Raw genomic sequence first — 23039 nt, 5'->3', positions numbered from 1 at the left:
TTTTATATCTTTTTCATGTGACAACACTGAAGAAGTGACACTTTGCTACAATGTAAGTGTACAGCTTGTATAACAGAGTAAATTTGCCCTCCCCTCAAAATAACTCAGCACATAGCCATTAATGTCTAAACTGCTGGCAACAAAAGTGAGTACACCCCTAAGTGAAAATGTCCAAATTGGGCCCAAAGTGTCAACATTTTGTGTGGCCACCATTATTTCACAGCACTGCCTTAACCCTTTTGGATAAGGAGTTAAGCAGAGCTTCACAGGTTGCCACTGGAGTCCTCTTCCACTCCTCCATGACGATATCACGAAGCTGGTGGATGTTAGAGACCTTGCACTCCTCCACCTTCCATGTGAGGATGCCCCACAGATGCTCAATAGGGTGACGTCCTCCCACTCTACTTGTGCATGCGCGCCCTCGGGATGGACACAGTGGATCACCTATCACTGTAAAGAGCAGATAACGTCGGCTCTGTCATGTGATCAGCTGTGTTACACTACGCTAACCTACTCAATGCTAGTCATCGTAATTTTAGTGCTAGATGCCTGTTTGTAATAAGCCTCAACCTAGAACCTGCAAAAAAAAGGAGAAGAAAAAAGGCTGCACACCTAAAAAACTAACCTCAAAAGAAATTTATTATGCACCATAAACAGTAATAGGCCATCGGAGACATGATAATCCTGCATGACAGAGGACTCTACCCCCGAGATATCAAGAGGGAACCATCAGGGATGGACCAAGGATGGAGTCAGTCCACTGGGACTAACCTGACCCAACCCTCCAACACCCAATCCCTGACCCAAACCACCCCACCAATCCTAACCAACCCCCAAATACCCCCACAAGGAACTCCTCCCCTAGATAGAGGACCCTCACGTCCCACCATCCCACTCACAAAAGAGAGAGGAGAAGCTGAGGGAGATAGTACCAGCCCACTGACACCCCCAACCCCCCAAAACCCACTAGATGGAGAGTAAGCCTACTGCACACACCGGGGGTTCCTGGAAGTGCCAACCATATAGATATATTACACAGCTAAACAACAAACATCAATGCATAAACATATAGCATTAGAATATATAGCAATATGCAAAGGCCAGTGTGGACATGGCCGTTGGCCAAAGAGGATCACAAGGTATAAAGTCACTGTACAGGGCAAAAGCCTCAAAGTCCATGCAATACGTGGTATAAATAAACTCTTGTGTGACCAGAACCAGATGGATGGAGGCCGTAATGAAGGTAAGGCAATGGAAGGTATTGCATGAGAAAAATGGATGAAACTGGTGCAGCCTGCTGAAATCAATCAGCTGATAGCCAGAGAAGGAATGACAGCCATGGAGTGAGGATGGTCAGCTTGTAACTGGGAGTTCAGTACTATAGTACACAGTAGCCAGCCTATGTGATAGAGGATATTGTAGGAGTAAATAAGCAACATGAACTCGTATGACCAGTCCAGCCCGTGATCTGTACAACTGATATGATTAAAGTAGCATCACAAATCGCTATAACTCACAGTCTGATAGGACCCCTGGGTCCTGTGATTATAAAGGCTGAAATAACAATGGAACGTCCAAGTCCAGCAAAAAATCTGCCTGCACTCCCGTGGATGGTGGCCAGTCCTCAAGTTCAAGCCTAGCAAACGGCTCAAGAATAGATGTATGGCTGTGAAAGGTCTACATATGAACCACAGCATGTGGAGATGGCATGTGGATGTCAGAGAGAGTGGGTAGGCACGTGTCAGCTTACGCATTTTGTCCCGCCCACTTCGGGGACTTCTTCAGAGCTATAGCTGTCTGTATCTTTTTTTCTAGAAATATAGACATATAACTATTTTTTTCTGGTCTGTTCTGGTCTGGTCTTAACCAAAAGATGACAAGCCTGCCCACCACGACAAGGTAGACTCTTTTAGGGCAGGGCCTACAATAAACTACACTACTCTAACCTACTCCATGCTAGTCATCGTATTTTTAGTGTTAGATGCCTGTATGTAATATGCCTCAACCTAGAACCTGCCTTCTTCCTTTCCAGACTTGTTTACCAAGATCTACAAAAGAACAATCCTTTTCATTCACAAAACGGAGAACAAATTTAAAATGGCTGTTGCTGGTATTATATGACGGGTGATGCAGTGGTCAGCAATGGTCACCTGTAATGGCACATTTCCCCTTCTTTGATCAATTCTGAGCTCTCTTCCACATACATACATCCACATTAGCCTGCAATAAGGCAGGTGAAGTGTACAAGATGGGAGACTCCCCAAGATGTGTCTATTACCTGATTAGACTTGGAAAGACACTGGGGGTATTGTCCCCAATCTCCCACACATATTCATATCTCTAGTATACTGAAATAGAATAAAACAAAGAGTCCACTTTTTCCTTCACGTTTTAATGTACACACCATTGTGTAATGAACCACACTTCACTCTCTGACCAAGCATCAATGTCTGTACAAAACACTAATTGAAAATAATTGACCTTCAGTCTGAAAGGTCTAAAGCAGTTTAACCGCTTGCCGACCCCCCGCAGTGTTTTTACTGCGGCAGGGCGGCACCTGTACGCACAGTGCCGTCTTTTAACGTCGCTGTGCAAAACAGGTAGGGGTAGCGCACGAGGCACGTGCCCGCCCTACCCGTCCCACCGATCGTGGTAGCGGGTGTCCATCACCGGCTCCCAATGGGTCATTTCCTGCCGGGTGCCGGCGATTACAAGTAATCACTTACAGATAGCACGGCTGCAGTGTTTACATTGCAGCTCTGCTATCTGTCAGTTCCCAGCACCTCAACCTGAGAGAAGACTTTATCTCTCCTGATCAGCCTGTTCCTGTGAAGTACACACCCCCGCCCCCTAGTAAAACACTCCCCTCACACATTTAACCCTTTCTTTACCTAATAAAGGTTAACCCCTTCCTCCCCAGTGCCATTAATACAGTGTGTGTGTTTCTTTTTTTGGTGTCACTGGGGATGTGAGTGACCCTAGTCAGTTCCCCCCCCAGTGTCAAAATGTCCACCGCAGTCCCGCCATAAGTCGCTGATTGCTGTCATAAATCGCTGATCACCACCATAAGTCGCTGATGGCCGCCATTATTAGTATAATAAAAAAAAATCCCAGTATCTTTCCCGCCATTTTTAGACGCTATAACTTTCACGTAAACCAATTCATTTACACGTATTGGGATTTTTTTTAAGCAAAGACATGTCGCAGAATACATTTTGGCAGAAATTTATGACTAAATTTGGTTTTTACATTTTTTTTACTGGACATGTTTTATAGCAAAAAGTCTAAAATATTGTTGTTTTTTTTTGTCAAAATAGTCAGCCTTTTTTTTTTTATAGCGCAAAAAATAAAAAACGTACAGGGGATAAAATACCACCGAAAGAAAGCTCAATTTGTGGGAAAAAAAAGATGTGAATTTCATTTATATACCGTATTGCATGACCGTGCAATTGTCCATTAAACTAGCACAGCGCTGTATAGCAAGAAATGGTGTTAATTGCAGTATCTATACCATAGTTTGTAGACGCTATAACTTTCACACAAAGCAATCAATATACACTTATTGGAATTTTTTTACCAAAAACATGAAGCAGAATACATTTTGGCCTAAATTTATAACTAACTTTGAGTTTACTATATATTTTTATAGCTGAAAGTAAAAAACATTGTTTTTCTTCAAAATTTTTGGTCTATTTTTGTTTATAGCGTGAAAAATAAAAAGCGCACAGGTGATCAAATACCACCAAAAGAAAGCTCTATTTGTGTGGAAAAAAAGGACGCAAATTTCGTTTGGGAGCAGCATTGCATGACCGCGCAATTATCAGTTGAATTAGTGCAGCGCCGAGTAGCAAAAAGAGGCCTGCTGACCGGAAGGGGGGTAAATCCTCAGGAGGGCAAGTGGTTAATTATAGTGAAGTTTGTTCACAGAGAACTGCCTTTGTCGCCCTCCTCATCTCACCAGTCCCCAGTTTTACTGACATAGAAAAATGCTCACAATAGTGTATTACAATAAATAATTGGATGTTAAATTAAAAAAAGTTTTTTTTAGAAATAAAATTCCAAAACATCTGAACAGAGCCCATGGCAGCAACAGGGGAAATGACAACCCTCAGGGTACTGTGGTCACCCCCTGAAGGAGGACACCCCACCCATATTCCACCTATCAGGCCATGCACAACACCCCAGTTATCCCACCAGACCACACCCAACTGGGAGGAGGTGCAATCAATCCTGAACTTCGTGAACCCAACAGGAAGGCCGAGACTTCCTCAGAGCTATGCGCCACCAACATTCCTGTCCTGCCGCAGTTTCAGAGCTCCCCAAGAATTAGCCTCACTCCATTCCTCCAGATGAAGAGTGTCTACTCTCCGCTTAAAAAACCTGTGCTAATACACTATTACAAGCATTATTTCTATGTTGGTAACACTGAGGACTGATCAGAGGAGAAGAATGACCAAGGCAGTCCTATGACAGCAGACCTAACAGCATGAGGACCCAAAGAGAAAGCCGCCACCCTACCTGGACACCTGATCAACATCCGTGGGTCAGCAGAGAAATCTCCAGAGTCGTGTCGTGGCCAGAGAGTATACCCCTGTAAACATTAGATCAGAGAAATGTTGCCGGCATGAAATAGAAGGAATAAACGTGTAACATTAAAAATGCTGATAACATACAAAGCCACTTTAAAATAGTTTGTACAGATTACTGTCTGCATCTTTTTTTCTCTATAGACATATAACTATTTTTTTCTGGTCTGTCTATATGAAATCTAGGAGTCTTTTAGTTGAATCCCATGGTCAAAAATGAAACTGCCCAGAGACAATACATTCTTTCTCCAGTTTTGACATTTGTAACCAAAAGATGACAAGCCTGCCCACCACGACAAGGTAGACTCTTTCAGGGCAGGACCTACACTAAACTACACTACACTAACCTACTCCATGCTAGTCATCGTATTTTTAGTGATAGATGCCTGATTGTAATAAGCCTCATCCTAGAACCTTCCATCTTCCTCTCCAGACTTGTTTACTAAGATCTACATAAGAACAACCCTTTTCATTCACAAAACAGAGAACAGACTTGACATGGTTGTTGCTGTTCTCTTATGGTGGGTAATGCAGTGGTCAGCAATGATCACCTGTAATGTCTCTACATATCTCCTTTTCTTTGATCGATGTTTCTTCTCTAAAATACAACGTGAAGGAGAAGAACTGAACAAAACATGGACACGTTGGGGTTGATTTACTAAAGTTAAATAGCATGTGCACTTTGCAAGTTCTATTGCTCCAGAGCTTAGTAAATGAAATAAAGCTGCAGCTGGTAAAGAATACCCAATCACATGCATGAACATGAAAAAGAACAACATTTGTTCTCGCACTTAATGGGGTGATGGATGTCAGCAGTGCTTCCCCGTATTTAGTAAGCTGTGGAGCAACTGCAATTGCAAAGTGGACAATCTATTGATGTATAATAGTCACCCCTTGGTTTTATTTTGTTGTATTACATTTTATGATGCTACAGATTTCCTTATGAATTCAACGAGACACTTTCACTAACGTGTTCATAATGATTATATTATCAGGTCTCCTCATCTCTGCACCCCATTATATCAGGTCTCCCCATCACTGCGCCCCATTATATCAGGTCTAACCATCACTGCGCCCCATTATATCAGGTCTCCCCATCACTGTGCCCCATTATATCAGGTCTCCCCATCACTGTGCCCCATTATATCAGGTCTCCCCATCACTGTGCCCCATTATATCGGGTCTCCCCATCACTGTGCCCCATTATATCAGGTCTCCCCATCACTGTGCCCCATTATATCGGGTCTCCCCATTACTGTGTCCCATTATATCAGGTCTCCCCATCACTGTGCCCCTTATATCAGGTCTCCTCATCACTGTGCCCCATTATATCAGGTCTCCCCATTAGTGTGCCCCATTATATCAGGTCTCCCCATCACTGTGCCCCCTTATATCAGGTCTCCCCATCACTGCGCCCCATTATATCAGGTCTCCCCATCACTGTGCCCCCTTATATCAGGTCTCCCCATCACTGTGCCCCATTATATCAGGTCTCCCCATCACTGTGCCCCATTATATCATGTCTTCCCATCACTGTGCCCCATTATATCAGGTCTCCCCATCACTGGGCCCCATTATATCAGGTCTCCCCATCACTGTGCCCCGTTATATCAGGTCTCCCCATCACTGTGTCCCATTATATCAGGTCTCCCCATTAGTGTGCCCCATTATATCAGGTCTCCCCATCACTGTGCTCCATTATATCAGGTCTCCCCATCACTGCGCCCCATTATATCAGAAGTCCTCATTAAGGTCCCCCTTACATCAGACATCCTTATCACAGTCCCCCTTACATGCATTGTCCCCATCGGAGTGCCGTCTTTTATCAGGAGTAATCCACAAAGGCCCTCTTTAAATCAGATTCTCCAAGTGTCCCCTTACATCAGCTGTCCTCATCAGAATTCCCATTTCATGGACTGTCCTTAGTGGAGTGCCCCTTTACATGGGCTGTCTCCATCATGGAGGTTCCTTATATCAGGAGTCCTCATCAAAGTTCCTCTTACACCAGATGTCCCTACAGAGTCTCCCTTACATGGATTAACCCCATCAGAGTGCCCTTTTACATCAGGGTCCCCAATACAGTTCCCTCCTTACATCAGTTGTCCTCATCGGTGTACCCCCTTATATGGACTATCCTAATCTCAGTACCCACTCACATGGACTGTTCCCATCAGAGAACCCCATTACATAGATTGTTCCCATCAGAGTGCCCCCTTACATGAACTGTTCCCATCAGAGAGCCCCCTTTAATGGACTGTTCCCATCAGAGTGCCCCCTTACATGGACTGTTCCCATCGGAGTGCCCCCTTACATGGACTGTTCCCATCAGAGAGCCACCTTTAATGGACTGTTCCCATCAGAGTGCCCCCTTACATGGACTGTTCCCATCGGAGTGCCCCCTTACATGGACTGTTCCCATCAGAGAGCCCCCTTACATGGACTGTTCCCATCGGAGTGCCACCTTACATGGACTGTTCCCATCGGAGAGCCCCCTTATATGGACTGTTCCCATCGGAGTGCCCCCTTACATGGACTGTTCCCATCGGAGTGCCCCCTTACATGGATTGTTCCCATCGGAGTGCCCCCTTACATGGACTGTTCCCATCGGAGTGCCCCCTTACATGGACTGTTCCCATCGGAGTGCCACCTTACATGGACTGTTCCCATCGGAGTGCCCCCTTACATGGACTGTTCCCATCAGAGTGCCCCCTTACATGGACTGTTCCCATCAAAGTGCCCCCTTACATAGACTGTTCCCATCGGAGTGCCCCCTTACATGAACTATTCCCATCAGAGTGCCCCCTAACATGCAGTGTTCCCATCGGAGTGCCCCCTTACATGTAGTGTTCCCATCGGAGTGCCCCCTTACATGGACTGATCCCGTCGGAATGCCCCCTTACATGGACTGATCCCATCAGAGTGCCCCCTTACATGGACTGTTCCCATCGGAGTGCCCCCTTACATGGAATGTTCCCATCGGAATGCCCCCTTACATGGACTGTTCCCATCGGAGTGCCACCTTACATGGACTGTTCCCATCGGAGTGCCCCCTTACATGGACTGTTCCCATCGGAGTGCCCCCTTACATGGACTGTTCCCATCGGAGTGCCCCCTTACATGCACTGTTCCCATCGGAGTGCCCCCTTACATGGACTGTTCCCATCGGAGTGCCCCCTTACATGGACTGTTCCTATCGGAGTGCCCCCTTACATGTAGTGTTCCCATCGGAGTGCCCCCTTACATGCACTGTTCCCGTCGGAGTGCCCCCTTACAAGGACTGTTACCGTCGGATTGCCCCCTTACATGGACTGTTCCTATCGGAGTGCCCCCTTACATGGACTTTTGCCATCGGGGTCCCCTTTACATGGACTGTTCCCATCAAAGTGCCCCCTTACATGGACTGTTCCCATCGGAGTGCCCCCTTACATGGACTGTTCCCATCTGGGTACCCCCTTACATGGACTGTTCCCATCTGGGTGGCCCCTTACATGGACTGTTCCCATCGGAGTGCCCCCTTACAAGGACTGTTACCATCGGATTTCCCCCTTACATGGACTGTTCCCATCGGAATGCCCCCTTACATGGACTGTTCCCATCGGAGTGCCCCCTTACATGGACTGTTCCCATCGGAGAGCCCCCTTACATGCACTGTTCCCATCGGAGAGCCCCCTTACATGGACTGTTCCCATCGGAGTGCTCCCTTACATGGACTGTTCCCATCGGAGTGCCCCCTTACATGGACTGTTCCCATCGGAGTGCCCCCTTACAAGGACTGTTACCATCGGATTGCCCCCTTACATGGACTGTTCCCATCGGAGTGCCCCCTTACATGGACTGTTCCCATCGGAGTGCAGCCTTACATGGACTGTTCCCATCGGAGTGCCCCCTTACATGGACTGTTCCCATCGGAGTGCCCCCTTACATGGACTGTTCCCATCGGAGTGCCACCTTACATGGACTGTTGCCATCGGAGTGCCACCTTACATGGACTGTTCCCATCGGAGTGCCCCCTTACATGGACTGTTCCCATCGGAGTGCCCCCTTACATGGACTGTTCCCATCAGAGAGCCACCTTTAATGGACTGTTCCCATCAGAGTGCCCCCTTACATGGACTGTTCCCATCGGAGTGCCCCCTTACATGGACTGTTCCCATCAGAGAGCCCCCTTACATGGACTGTTCCCATCGGAGTGCCACCTTACATGGACTGTTCCCATCGGAGAGCCCCCTTATATGGACTGTTCCCATCGGAGTGCCCCCTTACATGGACTGTTCCCATCGGAGTGCCCCCTTACATGGATTGTTCCCAATGGAGTGCCCCCTTACATGGACTGTTCCCATCGGAGTGCCCCCTTACATGGACTGTTCCCATCGGAGTGCCACCTTACATGGACTGTTCCCATCGGAGTGCCCCCTTACATGGACTGTTCCCATCAGAGTGCCCCCTTACATGGACTGTTCCCATCAAAGTGCCCCCTTACATAGACTGTTCCCATCGGAGTGCCCCCTTACATGAACTATTCCCATCAGAGTGCCCCCTAACATGCAGTGTTCCCATCGGAGTGCCCCCTTACATGTAGTGTTCCCATCGGAGTGCCCCCTTACATGGACTGATCCCGTCGGAATGCCCCCTTACATGGACTGATCCCATCAGAGTGCCCCCTTACATGGACTGTTCCCATCGGAGTGCCCCCTTACATGGAATGTTCCCATCGGAATGCCCCCTTACATGGACTGTTCCCATCGGAGTGCCACCTTACATGGACTGTTCCCATCGGAGTGCCCCCTTACATGGACTGTTCCCATCGGAGTGCCCCCTTACATGGACTGTTCCCATCGGAGTGCCCCCTTACATGGACTGTTCCCATCGGAGTGCCCCCTTACATGGACTGTTCCCATCGGAGTGCCCCCTTACATGGACTGTTCCTATCGGAGTGCCCCCTTACATGTAGTGTTCCCATCGGAGTGCCCCCTTACATGGACTGATCCCATCGGAATGCCCCCTTACATGGACTGATCCCATCGGAGTGCCCCCTTACATGGACTGATCCCATCGGAGTGCCCCCTTACATGGACTGTTCCCATCGGAGTGCCCCCTTACATGGACTGTTCCCATTGGAGTGCCCCCTTACATGGACTGTTCCCATCTGGGTGCCCCCTTACATGGACTGTTCCCGTCGGAGTGCCCCCTTACAAGGACTGTTACCGTCGGATTGCCCCCTTACATGGACTGTTCCCATCGGAGTGCCCCCTTACATGGACTTTTGCCATCGGGGTCCCCCTTTACATGGACTGTTCCCATCAAAGTGCCCCCTTACATGGACTGTTCCCATCGGAGTGCCCCCTTACATGGACTGTTCCCATCTGGGTACCCCCTTACATGGACTGTTCCCATCTGGGTGGCCCCTTACATGGACTGTTCCCATCGGAGTGCCCCCTTACAAGGACTGTTACCATCGGATTTCCCCCTTACATGCACTGTTCCCATCGGAGAGCCCCCTTACATGGACTGTTCCCATCGGAGAGCCCCTTACATGGACTGTTCCCATCGGAGTGCTCCCTTACATGGACTGTTCCCATCGGAGTGCCCCCTTACATGGACTGTTCCCATCGGAGTGCCCCCTTACAAGGACTGTTACCATCGGATTGCCCCCTTACATGGACTGTTCCCATCGGAGTGCCCCCTTACATGGACTGTTCCCATCGGAGTGCCCCCTTACATGGACTGTTCCCATCAAAGTGCTCCCTTACATGGACTGTTCCCATCGGAGAGCCCCCTTACATGGACTGTTCCCATCGGAGAGCCCCCTTACATGGACTGTTCCCATCGGAGAGCCCCCTTACATGGACTGTTCCCATCGGAGTGCCCCCTTACATGGACTGTTCCCATCGGAGTGCCACCTTACATGGACTGTTCCCATCGGAGTGCCCCCTTACATGGACTGATCCCATCGGAGTGCCCCCTTACATGGACTGATCCCATCGGAGTGCCCCCTTACATGGACTGTTCCCATCTGGGTGCCCCCTTACATGGACTGTTCCCATCGGAGTGCCCCCTTACATGGACTGTTCCCATCGGAGTGCCCCCTTACATGGACTGTTCCTATCGGAGTGCCCCCTTACATGGACTGTTTCCATCGGAGTGCCCCCTTACAAGGACTGTTCCCATCGGAGTGCCCCTTTACATGGACTGTTCCCATCAAAGTGCCCCCTTACATGGACTGTTCCCATCGGAGTGCCCCCTAACATGCAGTGTTCTCATCAGAGTGCCCCCTTACATGCAGTGTTTCCATCGGAGTGCCCCCTTACATGACTGTTCCCATCGGAGTGCCCCCTAACATGTACTGTTCCCATCGGAGTGCCCCCTCACATGGACTGTTCCCATCGGAGTGCCCCCTCACATGGACTGTTCCCATCGGAGTGCCCCCTCACATGGACTGATCCCATCGGAGTGCCCCCTTTACATCAACTGATCCTATCGGAGTGCCCCATGCATGGATTGTTCTCATCGGAGTGTCCCTTTATGTCACCTGCCCCCCCCAGTCTGTCCCAGAGATGATTGGACGGTCCTCTCCAGAGTGTCCTTGCTCTCTGAGCAGAGCTTCCTCACAGTCTAGACTCCTCCCCCTTTGGAAACGTCCAAAGGGGGCGATGCGGTACGAACAGCCAGGAGGCGGGGCTGAGGAGCGCGCGGGTAGGATCATAGACTACATAGCTTGCTAGGAGACCGGCCTTCCAGGAGATGAGTGGAGGGGAGGGGTCTAGCAGCAAAATGGAGCTCCACTCTAGATAGGACATGTGGCCTGCACTCCATCTTTAGTTCAGGTCTCCTTTTTTTTTCTTTTTGTTTATTGAACTTTAATTCAATAAACAACCAACAATCGCAGCTCAATGAAGTGGATGTCACATATTTCCTGTGTAGATTTGTACAGAAACTGAGAAGTCTGGCTGCAGAATGGAACTCCATTTTGGAGGTCACATGTTTCCTGTCAAGTGGAGCTCCACTCTGTAGCCTCTGAATATTTGTTAGTTCATTAAAGTTCATTAAAAAAGGGGCGGAGTGGAGGTCATGTGTTTCCTCTCAAATTCTGCAGCCAGCTTGTCTGAATAGAGCCCCGCCTCAGTCAAGACTCCTCCCTCCGATGATGCAGTAAGAAAGGGGCGGAGCAACTTTGAGCAGCTAGGAGGCGGAGCTGAGGAGCGTGAAAAAGAAATGGGTGTGATCTGTTCTGTAGTGTTTACATCGGTTGCTAGGAGACTGGCGCTGTGCTTGGAGCAGCTGCCTGCACGGTGCTGATGGTGATGGGATCAGTCCATGTAAGTGTAAGGGGTTACTCCGATGGGATCAGTCCATGTAAGCGTAAGGGGGCACTCCAATGGGAACAGTCAATGTAAAGGGGCACTCCGATGGGATCAGTGCATGTAAGGGGACACTCCGATGGGAACAGTACATGTAAGGGGGGCACTCCGATGGGATCAGTGCATGTAAGGGGACGCTCCGATGGGAACAGTCCATGTAAAGGGGCACTCCGATGGGATCAGTGCATGTAAGGGGACACTCTGATGGGAACAGTCCATGTAATGGGGCACTCCGATGGGAACAGTCCATGTAAAGGGGGCACTCCGATGGGAACAGTCCATGTAAAGGGGGCACTCCGATGGGAACAGTCCATGTAAGGGGGCACTCCGATGAGAACAGTCCATGCAAAGGAGCAAACCGATGGGAACAATGCATGTAAGGGGGCACTCCGATGGGATGAGTCCATGTAAAAAGGCACTTCAATCGGAACAGTCCATGTAAGGGGTAGAGGCGGCTTCATGTCGGTCAATCAGATAACAAATGGCTGAGGGTCCGGCAGTCTGTGTTCTTTATCAGAAGGGTCACCTCTATGCTGCAGCTTCAAAGCAGGGAGCCGGCCTCTGCAGATTGCCAGTGACCTCCGACCCCCAGGTCCCATTAAGGGAACCTGCCTACAATACAGCCGCCATTACTAGGTGGTCCCGGATGTAATAGAAAGGTCAAATTGTGGAGGATTGTATGAGCACAGCACACATTGTCAGAACAGATTGGTGGAGATCGCTCTTCAATCATGTCTGACTTTCGCCCCACACCATGATGGTCACATGATTGCTTGGGTGGGCGCTAACGATGGTGGATCCTCATACAACTCACTGTTTATGTCTTACAGAGCCCCTCCCCCATACTGGGAATCTGATTGGACGTGAAGTAACGTCAGCCTCATGGTGGAAGAGCCGTGAGCCGCCAACATGGACACCAAATGCGTAAAGGTGGCGGAACGATGTCGGCAAGTGAAGGGCGAGGGGACGGACATGAAGTATCAGATGATGGGTGCAGTGAGCAGCAGGCGCTGTCAGTACTTCATCCAGAAGACAGGTAGGTGGGTGAGGATGGGAGCAAAGGGGTCCTCACTGGGGGAAGGAATGGTGTGTCACCCATATACAGAGAGGGCTCAAAATACTCATGTATGAGCTGGAAGTGGCAGGAGATCAGTGCTGGTAGTATCCATCACAGACAACACTGACCCATCCTCCCATCCCTGCGATCCCCACATACTGACCCATCCCTGCGATCCCCACATACTGACCTATCCCTGCAATCCCCACATACTGACCTATCCCTGCAATCCCCACATACTGACCCATCCTCCCATCCACCACATACTGTCCCATCCCTGCAATCCCCACATACTGACCCATCCCTGCAATCCCCACATACTGACCCATCCCTGCAATCCCCACATACTGACCCATCCCTGCAATCCCCGCATGCTGACCAATCCCTGCAATCCCCACATACTGACCCTTCCCTGCAATCCCTACATACTGACCTATCCCTGCAATCCCAGCACCAACCCTCCTCACCAACCCAACACTGCCTCTCCCATCCACCACATACTGACCCATCCCTGCAGTCCCCACATACTGACCCATCCCTGCGATCCCCACATACTGACCCATCCCTGCGATCCCCACATACCGACCCATCCCTGCGATCCCCACATACCGACCCATCCCTGCGATCCCCACATACCGACCCATCCCTGCGATCCCCACATACCGACCCTTCCCTGCGATCCCCACATACCGACCCATCCCTGCGATCCCCACATACCGACCCTTCCCTGCGATCCCCACATACCGACCCATCCCTGCGATCCCCACATACCGACCCATCCCTGCGATCCCCACATACCGACCCATCCCTGCGATCCCCACATACCGACCCATCCCTGCGATCCCCACATACCGACCCATCCTTGCGATCCCCACATACCGACCCATCCCTGCGATCCCCACATACCGACCCTTCCCTGCGATCCCCACATACCGACCCATCCCTACGATCCCCAGATACCGACCCTTCTCTGCGATCCCCACATACCGACCCATCCCTGCGATCCCCACATACCGACCCATCCCTGCGATCCCCACATACCGACCCATCCCTGCGATCCCCACATACCGACCCATCCCTGCAATCCCCACATACCGACCCATCCCTGCAATCCCCACATACCGACCCATCCCTGCAATGCCCACATACCGACCCTTCCTTGCAATCCCCACATACCGACCCATCCCTGCAATCCCCACATACCGACCCATCCCTGCAGTCCCCACATACCGACCCATCCCTGCAGTCCCCACATACCGACCCATCCCTGCAATCCTCACATACCGACCCATCCCTGCAATCCCCACGTACCGACCCATCCCTGCAATCCCCACATACCGACCCATCCCGGCAGTCCCCACATACTGACCCATCCCTGCAGTCCCAGCATCGACCCTCCGCACAGTAGTGTATTTTACTTTTTTGCTGCCCTAGGCAAGACTAAAATTGAGCACCCCCTATCTACATTTATCTCTCCCCTTGCTGTTTAAGATCCACCTCTTCAGTACAGGAGCATGATGGAGGGCAGTGTGACATGGCAGGGGGGGTCGTGGGACAGGAGAGGGTCAGCATGATGGGGGGCAGCAGGACAGGAAGGGGGCAGCAGGAGAGGAGGGGGGCAGCAGGAAGGGGGAGTAGGCCATCGAGACAGGTAGGAGGGTAGCAGGACAAGAGGGAGGCATCATGACAGGGGGAGGGCAGCATGATGGGGGGTAGCATGATGGGTGGGGAGACAGGTGGGGGCAGAGGGACAGGAGAAGTGCAGTGGGACAGGAGGAGGAGCACAGAGGGACAGGTGGGGGGCATGGAACAGGATCGGGGCAGCGGGACAGGAGGAGCGCAGAGGGACAGGTGAGTGGCAGTGGGACAGGAGGAGCACAGAGGGACAGGTGGGGGGCAGCATGACGGGGGCATGGGACAGGATCGGGGCAGCGCGACAGGAGGAGCGCAGAGGGACAGGTGAGGGGCAGTGGGAAAGGAGGAGCGCAGAGGGAAAGGTGAGTGGCAGTGGGACAGGAGGAGCTCAGAGGGACAGGTGGGGGGCAGCGTGACAGGGGGCATGGGACAGGATCGGGGCAGCGGGACAGGAGGAGCGCAGAGGGACAGGTGGGGGGCAGCGTGACAGGGGGCATGGGACAGCATCGGGGCAGTGGGACAGGAGGAGCGCAGAGGGACAGGTGAGGGGCAGTGGGACAAGAGGAGCACAGAGGGACAGGTGAGGGGCAGTGGGGACAGATGGGGGGTAGTGGGACAATGTGGGGGGACAGGAGGGGGGAAGTGGAACAGGTGTGGGAAAGGGTGACAGGAGGGGGCAGCGTGACAGGGGGCAGTGTGACGTAGAGGGGGCAATGGTACGGGGGAGGGAAGTGGGACAGGTAGGGGGCTGTGTCGGCGGGACAGGAGTGGGGAAGCACCAGTCCTCCAAGCTCTTACCTGTCCTGCAGGGGCTCCTCCAGACAGTGTCAGGATCACTCCAGGAGGGACGCTTGTGTCCCATATCCCTCAGGATCTCCGGCGGCGGCTGCAAAAGAGTGGGGGGCTCCTACACCCTGACCTCGTTCTTTTCTTTTTCCTCCTCCGCTGGCACCTTCTGGCCATCCTGCCCATCCCAGCGCACACTGACAGTGGGCCCCGCCCTCACGCGCTCCGAGCGCACACCAGGGATCCGCCCACCACTCTTCTCTCCTCTGCAGCCGGTCCCTTAGCCCGGGTAACTCTCCTTGTGTGTCGGCTTGGCTGTACACTCATCCATGGCAGCACTGTTGCTGACACACACAGTGTCCCTTCTGCTTGGGGGGTGTGCCGCCCCCCTGTAAACTGCCACCCTAGACAAACGCCTTGTTTGCCTCATTGGAGATACACCCCTGCCTCCTCACCACCCCCCAACACTAACACAGTCCCATCCCTGCAACCAAAATCAGAACAATAACCCTCCTGGAGCCTTGTTTGCCAGGAAATTCCCTCGTAGACATTCCTCACCAGAACACGTAACCTGTATGCATAGCCAAAACGTTTTTTTCTGTTCTTGGTTAAGTGGGAAGGATCGGCGCCCCTGTTGTGTTTTATTGGGTTTTTTTTCCCACCTGGGAGAGTCTCTATTTTTCTTATAAATACAATGTGAATATGATATCAAACCAAAAAAACCTTAAACCCACTCTAATTCCTAATTAGAAGAAACCTTCAACCCCTGAAAGTTTAAAACCAAATAAATTATTCCAAAAAAGAATCTTCCCTCTTTCAACAAATTTTCCACCTATATTAAAACACCAAAACCTCCCCTTATCAGTGATAGTCATATAAGCAAACTAACAAAAAACATAAAGTTCAGTGTCTCGGTAGTCAATAAAAAAGTGTAGAACTTGAAAATTTTCTTGCAATGTTGATTGTGTCCAATGACTTTTGTGAAAAACCTCAAAATTAAAGAAACCCAAAATAGTGCATTAACATAACACAAACAAAGAAGAAGAAAAAAAAAAAAAATTCACACACACACACACACACACACACACACATATATATATATATATACACACACATACACACACAGATATATATATCAAAAAAATGTGCAACACTAAGTGAGACAAAAAACAGTGAAACACTTGTGAAACAATCTGAAAAAAATTATTCCCAGCAACACTCGTGCTCAAGAAAATATATAATCCTGAAGTGATACACTCAGTGAGAATCCTAACCCACACGTGACACTTCTAGTGAGTAAGGAAAATATACCCTTACCAACAGTAGGAAAAACCAGCGCCTTTATAATACAACTTGTAGAAATCCTCCCAAAGAACTTTCTCCTCCTCTCCTCCTTCACTTGTTATTGGAGTAACAATGTAATGCCATCCTCAATCACAAGCCTTGATCACAGATTTACCAGGCTCCAATGTAATGGAAAATGACCATGGTGTGACTCCGCATATATTCAAAATAGTATCACTTTAATGAATCTGCTTACATTTGAAGGTTAATTTGAAATGCGATTTTGAGACAAACCCCACTTTCTGGGGATTACCAGGCAGTTCCCACACGAGGTGTACAGTGATTCCCACAACAAAGATGGCCGCCGTGACACTTCCGGTTCCTGCTCCTTGCGTTTGACCTCACTTCCTGTTGACGCGTTTCGTCATATCCGGGACTTAGTCATAAGAGATAGGGACGTCCGGACACCTGGCTGCAATATATAATGCTCCTCAATTTGTTGACGATACTCCGATCGCCATATTGGAACAGGGAAACATCGCCCTTACTAAACCAAACAGCGGGATCTTAGACTCACAGGAAATGTCCTCCCTGTGCAATCGGAACACGGTACCTTAAACAGCCACATCCAACATAACATTCATATCACATAACCCAAATCAATCCAGAAAAGTGCATTAATATATATCCTAACTGGTGAATCATGATTTCTCACTAAATACAAACATTAATTAAAAACATAATTAAAAACATTATTTTATTCACTAAATACCCCATACTGCATGTATGTCCTAACAGAAATCTCATCTAATATAATAAGCTACATTAAGACTAGTATCTCTACTCCCTAATCCCCCTACTGGTCATGATTAATATTACCATCTTATTTAAAATACAAATTCAAATAAATTCCACATATAATTATAATCACTTATAAAATATTATTTCTTATTACCCTAAAAAACTAGAAAAATATTAAAATTAAATAACAAAAATCAAATTAGATTAAAATTAAAGTAAAAAAAACTTTCTCTTTTTATTAGAAATTAGAAATAAAACAATTTAGGTCTAAATCCACATTTAATCCTCTGGGTCTAAGTGTTCTTAACTGGAATATCCAGAATGTTTCATTTTGTGATAAAATTTTAATTTTATCACTACCTCTCCAATGGGCTTCTATAGAATCAATTCCACAGAATTTCAGGGTCCGCGGATCGCAGTTATGGACATCCCTGAAATGTCTGGAAAAGCAGTGATCTTTCTTACCTTTTCTAATATTATTAACATGTTCGCTCAATCTTTTATGAAGGGGTCTTGACGTTCTGCCCACATACTGTAAGTGGCACGAACATTCTAATAAATATGTAAGAAATGCCGAATTACACGAAATACATTTTTTTATTTCAAAACTCTTTCCAGTATTTTGTGAAGTAAATTCTGTTATAGATCTACTATTAATACCTGTTGTTTTACATATGGAGCATTTCTTACAAGGGTAAAATCCTTTAAGATTAAACATATTCATCTTCTTTTTCATTGGGAGAGAAATAACATTTTTCACTAAAATATCCCTTAAATTGTTTGTTCTCCTATAAATAAACGTAGGTTTTTCTGGTATTGACTGGCCCAAAATCCTGTCCTTTTTGATAACTGGCCAGTGTTTATTAAAAATAGATTCTATCTCTTTGTATTGGCAATTATATCTAGATATAAACGCATAATCCAACCTCTTATTTTTCTCTTTTATTTGTTTTGGTTGATATCTGACTTTTTGATCTCCAATATAATTCTTACTAATTTTAAACCTAATTTTTTCTAACTTAATGGGGTCATACCCTTTCTGGACAAACCTGTCTTTAATTAACTCTGTTTGTTCTATATATTCCTTCAATCTAGAACAATTACGCATAATTCTAACGAATTGACTTTTGGGTATACCATTTATCCAAATAGGGTGGTGACAACTATTAGTCGGTATAAAGCCATTTCTATCTGTTTCCTTGAAATATGTTTTAGTAAAAAGAGAATCATTTTCTTTAAAAATATTAAGATCTAAAAAATTAATAGACATAAAATCAACAGTAAACGAAAAACCTAAATTATATTCATTATTCTCTAAAAATAAGAGGAACTCTTTCAGTGATTCTAGGGAACCTTCCCACATAACCAAGATATCATCAATGTAACGTTTCCACAATATGAGTTCCTTCCTTCTATTTTTAAAAATGTCCTTCTCCTCCCATTTTGCTAAAAATATATTAGCAAGGCTTTGCGCCCATTGCAACCCCTTTTTTTTGTACAAAGAAGTCTCCATTATACCAAAAATAATTCTTATCTAAACAAAATTCAAGTAACTGGATAATAAACTTTCTCTGCTTAATGTGAAGATCAGAGAAGTTTTTCAAAGCCCATTTAATGGCTTTAATGCCATCATTATGTTTAATATTCGTATATAAAGCATTAACATCAATTGTAACTAGCAGAGTCTCCTTAGTAATTCTCATATTATTCACTATATTAATGACATCACTGCTATCTTTTAAATATGAAGGCATTTTTCTCACTATCGGCTGTACATAAAAATCAATATATTCACCCGTTCTTGAATATAAAGACCCAATCCCATTAATTATAGGTCTACCCGGGGGATTGGTCAAATTTTTATGAATTTTGGGTAAATAGTAAATAATTGGCGTTTTACAATGATTGGGAATCAAGTATCTCCCTTCTTTTTCTGATAAAATACCATCTTTTTCTGCTTCCTTCACTAGATTATGGAGCGTTTTTTTGTACAGTTTTACTGGATTATTTTTAATTTTCATATATGTTTCCTGATCATTTAACATATGTTCCATTTCTTTTTCATATGCAGATCTGTCTAAAACAACCACCCCCCCCTTATCTGCAGGTCTGATAACAATATTTTTCTTTTCTTTCAGGGATTTTAGTCCTAATTGAAAAGCTTGATCTTCCTGATATTTTTTCCTTTCCATCTCTGTTAAATCATCAATGACCATATTTTTAAAGGCCTCTATATAATGATTCTTATTATTAGTAGGATTAAATGTTGAATAATTTCTAAGTCCACTATGTGCGTAAATATCACTAGGGCTATTTTTATTTGCATTTTTATTAGGACCCGGTAATGAGGCAAAATATTTTTTAATATTTAATTTTCTCATATATTTGTTAATATCTACATAGATACCAAATTTATCCAATTTTGCCTTCGGTGCAAATTTTAGACCTTTATCTCTATTTTTCTTGATGGCTGTTGTCACTGAAGCAGAACATTATGAGAAATGTAAAATTGTAAAGCTGTTCCCAGAAAAGGAATAGAGAAGTCCTCCAATGCAGACATTTGTTCTACTCTATCCAAAAGTGAAAACGATTTGGCTATAGATACAGTTAACTCCATTTAATCCCTCATTATATGTCACTTACTGTTACCAGGACATAGAAGGTGAATCTCCCCAGGGGAACACAGATCGCAATAACAATTTCATAGGGAATCTAACCCATGACTTGCTTCCATTGTGAGGATCTTTTAGGAGATCAATAGGAAGGATTTTCCCAACAAAGCTTGAATGATGATCCACCAGGCCAGAGAAAACCTGGTGTTTGGTGACAGGTGCATCAGTTTGTCCCGAGATTGAACCGATTTGTCCCAGGATGAACTAACAAAAGAAAAGAGCAATCATTTTCCTAATGACACCAGTGTAATGGAAATTATTTTTGACTCCAATTTAAGGCTCGTTCACACTTGACTGTTTTACCAACGCTTGCCAAATACACCTATAGCGTTTGGCATGTGTTGGTCCGGCGTTTGCGGAGCGTTTTTTAACGCTCGGCAAATGCCGCATGCGCGGTTTAGCGGCGGTTGCTAGGCGTTTTCCGAGCATTAAAAATGCCTCACAAACGCCTATAATGAAGTTTGAATGGTGTTACCGCTCCGCAAACACCCCGCAACCGCACCGCAAACGCCAGTCAGGCGTTTGCGGAGCGGCACCATAGACTAGAATAGGAGGCTTCAACGCCTCCTGACTCGACCAGAGGTGTCCTTTTTGCCTCGATGCTAATGCTCCCATTAGAACAGCACCATGTGCTGCAATGTGCAGAATTGTCCGAGGCGTTTGGGAAGCGGTAAAAACGCTTCCCAAACGCCTCTCTTCCGCCTGCACACAACGCTAGTGTGAACGTAGCCTTACTGGCAATTTTTCCACTGACATCCATGTATGTGAAAAATATTACCAAAGGGATGCTCACATAAGGGGAATTATTTTCCCACTGACACCAATGTAATTATTTTTTTTTTTGCACACTGTCACTGGTATGTTGGTGGGGAATAGTGTTCCCATTGACACCAGTATAAAGGGCATTATTTTACAATCTTTACCAATTTAAAGTAGCAGTAAACTTGTTATATACACGCACGCACGCACACGCACACACGTGTTAAAGGGAGTTCTTCATTGCTGTGCTGTCAGTGTGTGGTGATTTCATGTGGTCTTCCTTCCAATGTGAGGTTTCCCATCCACACCAAATAAACCCCTTCCCACCGGCTGTACACTTATGTAGCAACACACTGACACCAGTGAAACAGGAATTATTTTCCCATCTACAGCAACTTGAGAGCATTATATTCCCAGTGACATAGATGTAAGTCAAATGTACAAGCAGGCATTATATTTTAACCGACATCAATGTATGAGGAATTATTTTCCCACTGACATCAATGTTAGGCACATTGGGGAGATCCAGATTGCCTTTAAAACATCTGCACATAATTAAGGAAAGCCTTGCTCGTAAAGTTCCAAAACATGCAACAGACTTGGGTAGTTCCTATTTTGGGAATTTTCAAATGTAAGAATTACTGACAGTTTGTAGATAACGTATCAGGAGGTAATTAAAACCACCTCCAATTTGGTGCACAGAGACAGGCCAGACCATGTTTGCGCTGCAAAGCTGTTGTGAATGTTACGCTTCCTCCTTAGGGCTTGCTGGTTGCTAGAATGCTGGAGGCTGCTGCTATCCTAGCAACCAAGGATGCATCTCTGGCTCCATTCAGCTGACAACCAGGAGATTCTCCAGGTGACAGCTGATTGTAAATGAAGGGGCTAAGAATGCCGGCTGATGTAATAAACCAAATATAGCTATGGCACTTTTTGAACAATGACATCAGTCAGCATCCCCAGCACCCCAACCCTTTGTTTACATTCAATTGTAGGCTGGGGAACATTCCAATCATCAGCTGAATGGGGCGAGGGATGCGTAATTATTTGCTAAGGCACTGCCTACTGCACACCTAACAGCATCTTACCAACCAATGGCACTGTGCGGCTCAGGAGCTAAGTATGAACTGAGGACAGGGTGTCCGCAGTTTGTACACTGTGGCCTCATTGCTGCACCCCTCATCATGCCTCTATGTGACACATTGTTGTGCCTGTTTATTACGTTTACAAAAATGGCAACTGTCCCATTTTATAGCTAGTTTTAGAAGATAAGTTCACCTTTAAAAAAATAAATAAATAAATAATACATGTACATCTTTTTGTAGGTAAGAAAATGTGCATTTATTAGAAAGCATCGCTCCTGCAATCAGCAGATCGCGGGTGCTATGCAGGACTTCTGCAGACTTGTCAGTGTATGTGTGCTTTTACTCCGTACGGGCAAGCAGATACACACTGACGGGAAGAGACAACGAACTATCACAGTGCTCAACAGTGCTGTGGTAATTCACTGAGGACTACAAGCCGAGAGTGTCGTTTCCCATTAACAGAATTCTGTGACTGAATGACACTGCCGGGCGGGTGAGCAATAGGTATCCCGTGCCTATTATGTGGTATAGGTATCCTAATTAAGGAAGCTGCTTACACCAAAAAACGTGTATCTCCTCTCAACTGAAGGATCAACAGTTATTAAAGCTAAAATCAGTGCTACCCATAAATCAGCATAATTAACAATGTGTCTCATTAATAAAATCATACAAGTTAGGCCTCGTTCACACTATACGTGCAGAAAAACTGATGGAAAAGTTTTCACTCGCAGAGCACAAGTTTACATCTGTTTTCATACGCATATCAGTGAGTTTTATACAGGGAATAGGGCACATAGAGAACTATTGTTTTCTTTGTACCCTTGCAGAACGTATGCAGAAAAACTCAGAAAGGTATATAGAAAAAAATGGCACGAACAAGGCCTTAGGTTCTATGACTATTCGTAACAATGTAACATGACAATATAAATACATGCAATAAAGGAAAAAAATAAATTAAGATTAAAATGATAAAAAAACTTAAAAATATATATATTAATAATATATTTTTTAATTAT

The 23039-nt window shown here is 46.7% G+C and overlaps 1 long non-coding RNA gene across 1 annotated transcript in view; it reads right to left on the bottom strand.

Moving 5' to 3' along the window:
• Positions 1–17100, bottom strand: part of LOC149467718 (uncharacterized) — a 34745-nt gene extending 17645 nt beyond the window's left edge. Inside the window, exons 1-2 of the long non-coding RNA XR_016311840.1 lie at positions 16963–17100; positions 4519–4591 (exon numbers count right to left, since the gene is read on the bottom strand). This is a non-coding gene — a long non-coding RNA (uncharacterized LOC149467718). The remainder of the gene's footprint in view (positions 1–4518; positions 4592–16962) is intronic.
• Positions 17101–23039: the final 5939 nt, after the last annotated feature.

The sequence above is a fragment of the Staurois parvus genome, unplaced genomic scaffold, assembly GCF_062004578.1.
Source record: "Staurois parvus isolate SC_StPar_1 unplaced genomic scaffold, SC_StPar_1.0 ptg000102l, whole genome shotgun sequence".
NCBI lineage: Eukaryota > Metazoa > Chordata > Amphibia > Anura > Ranidae > Staurois > Staurois parvus.
This window is presented reverse-complemented; position numbering and strand designations above follow the sequence as displayed.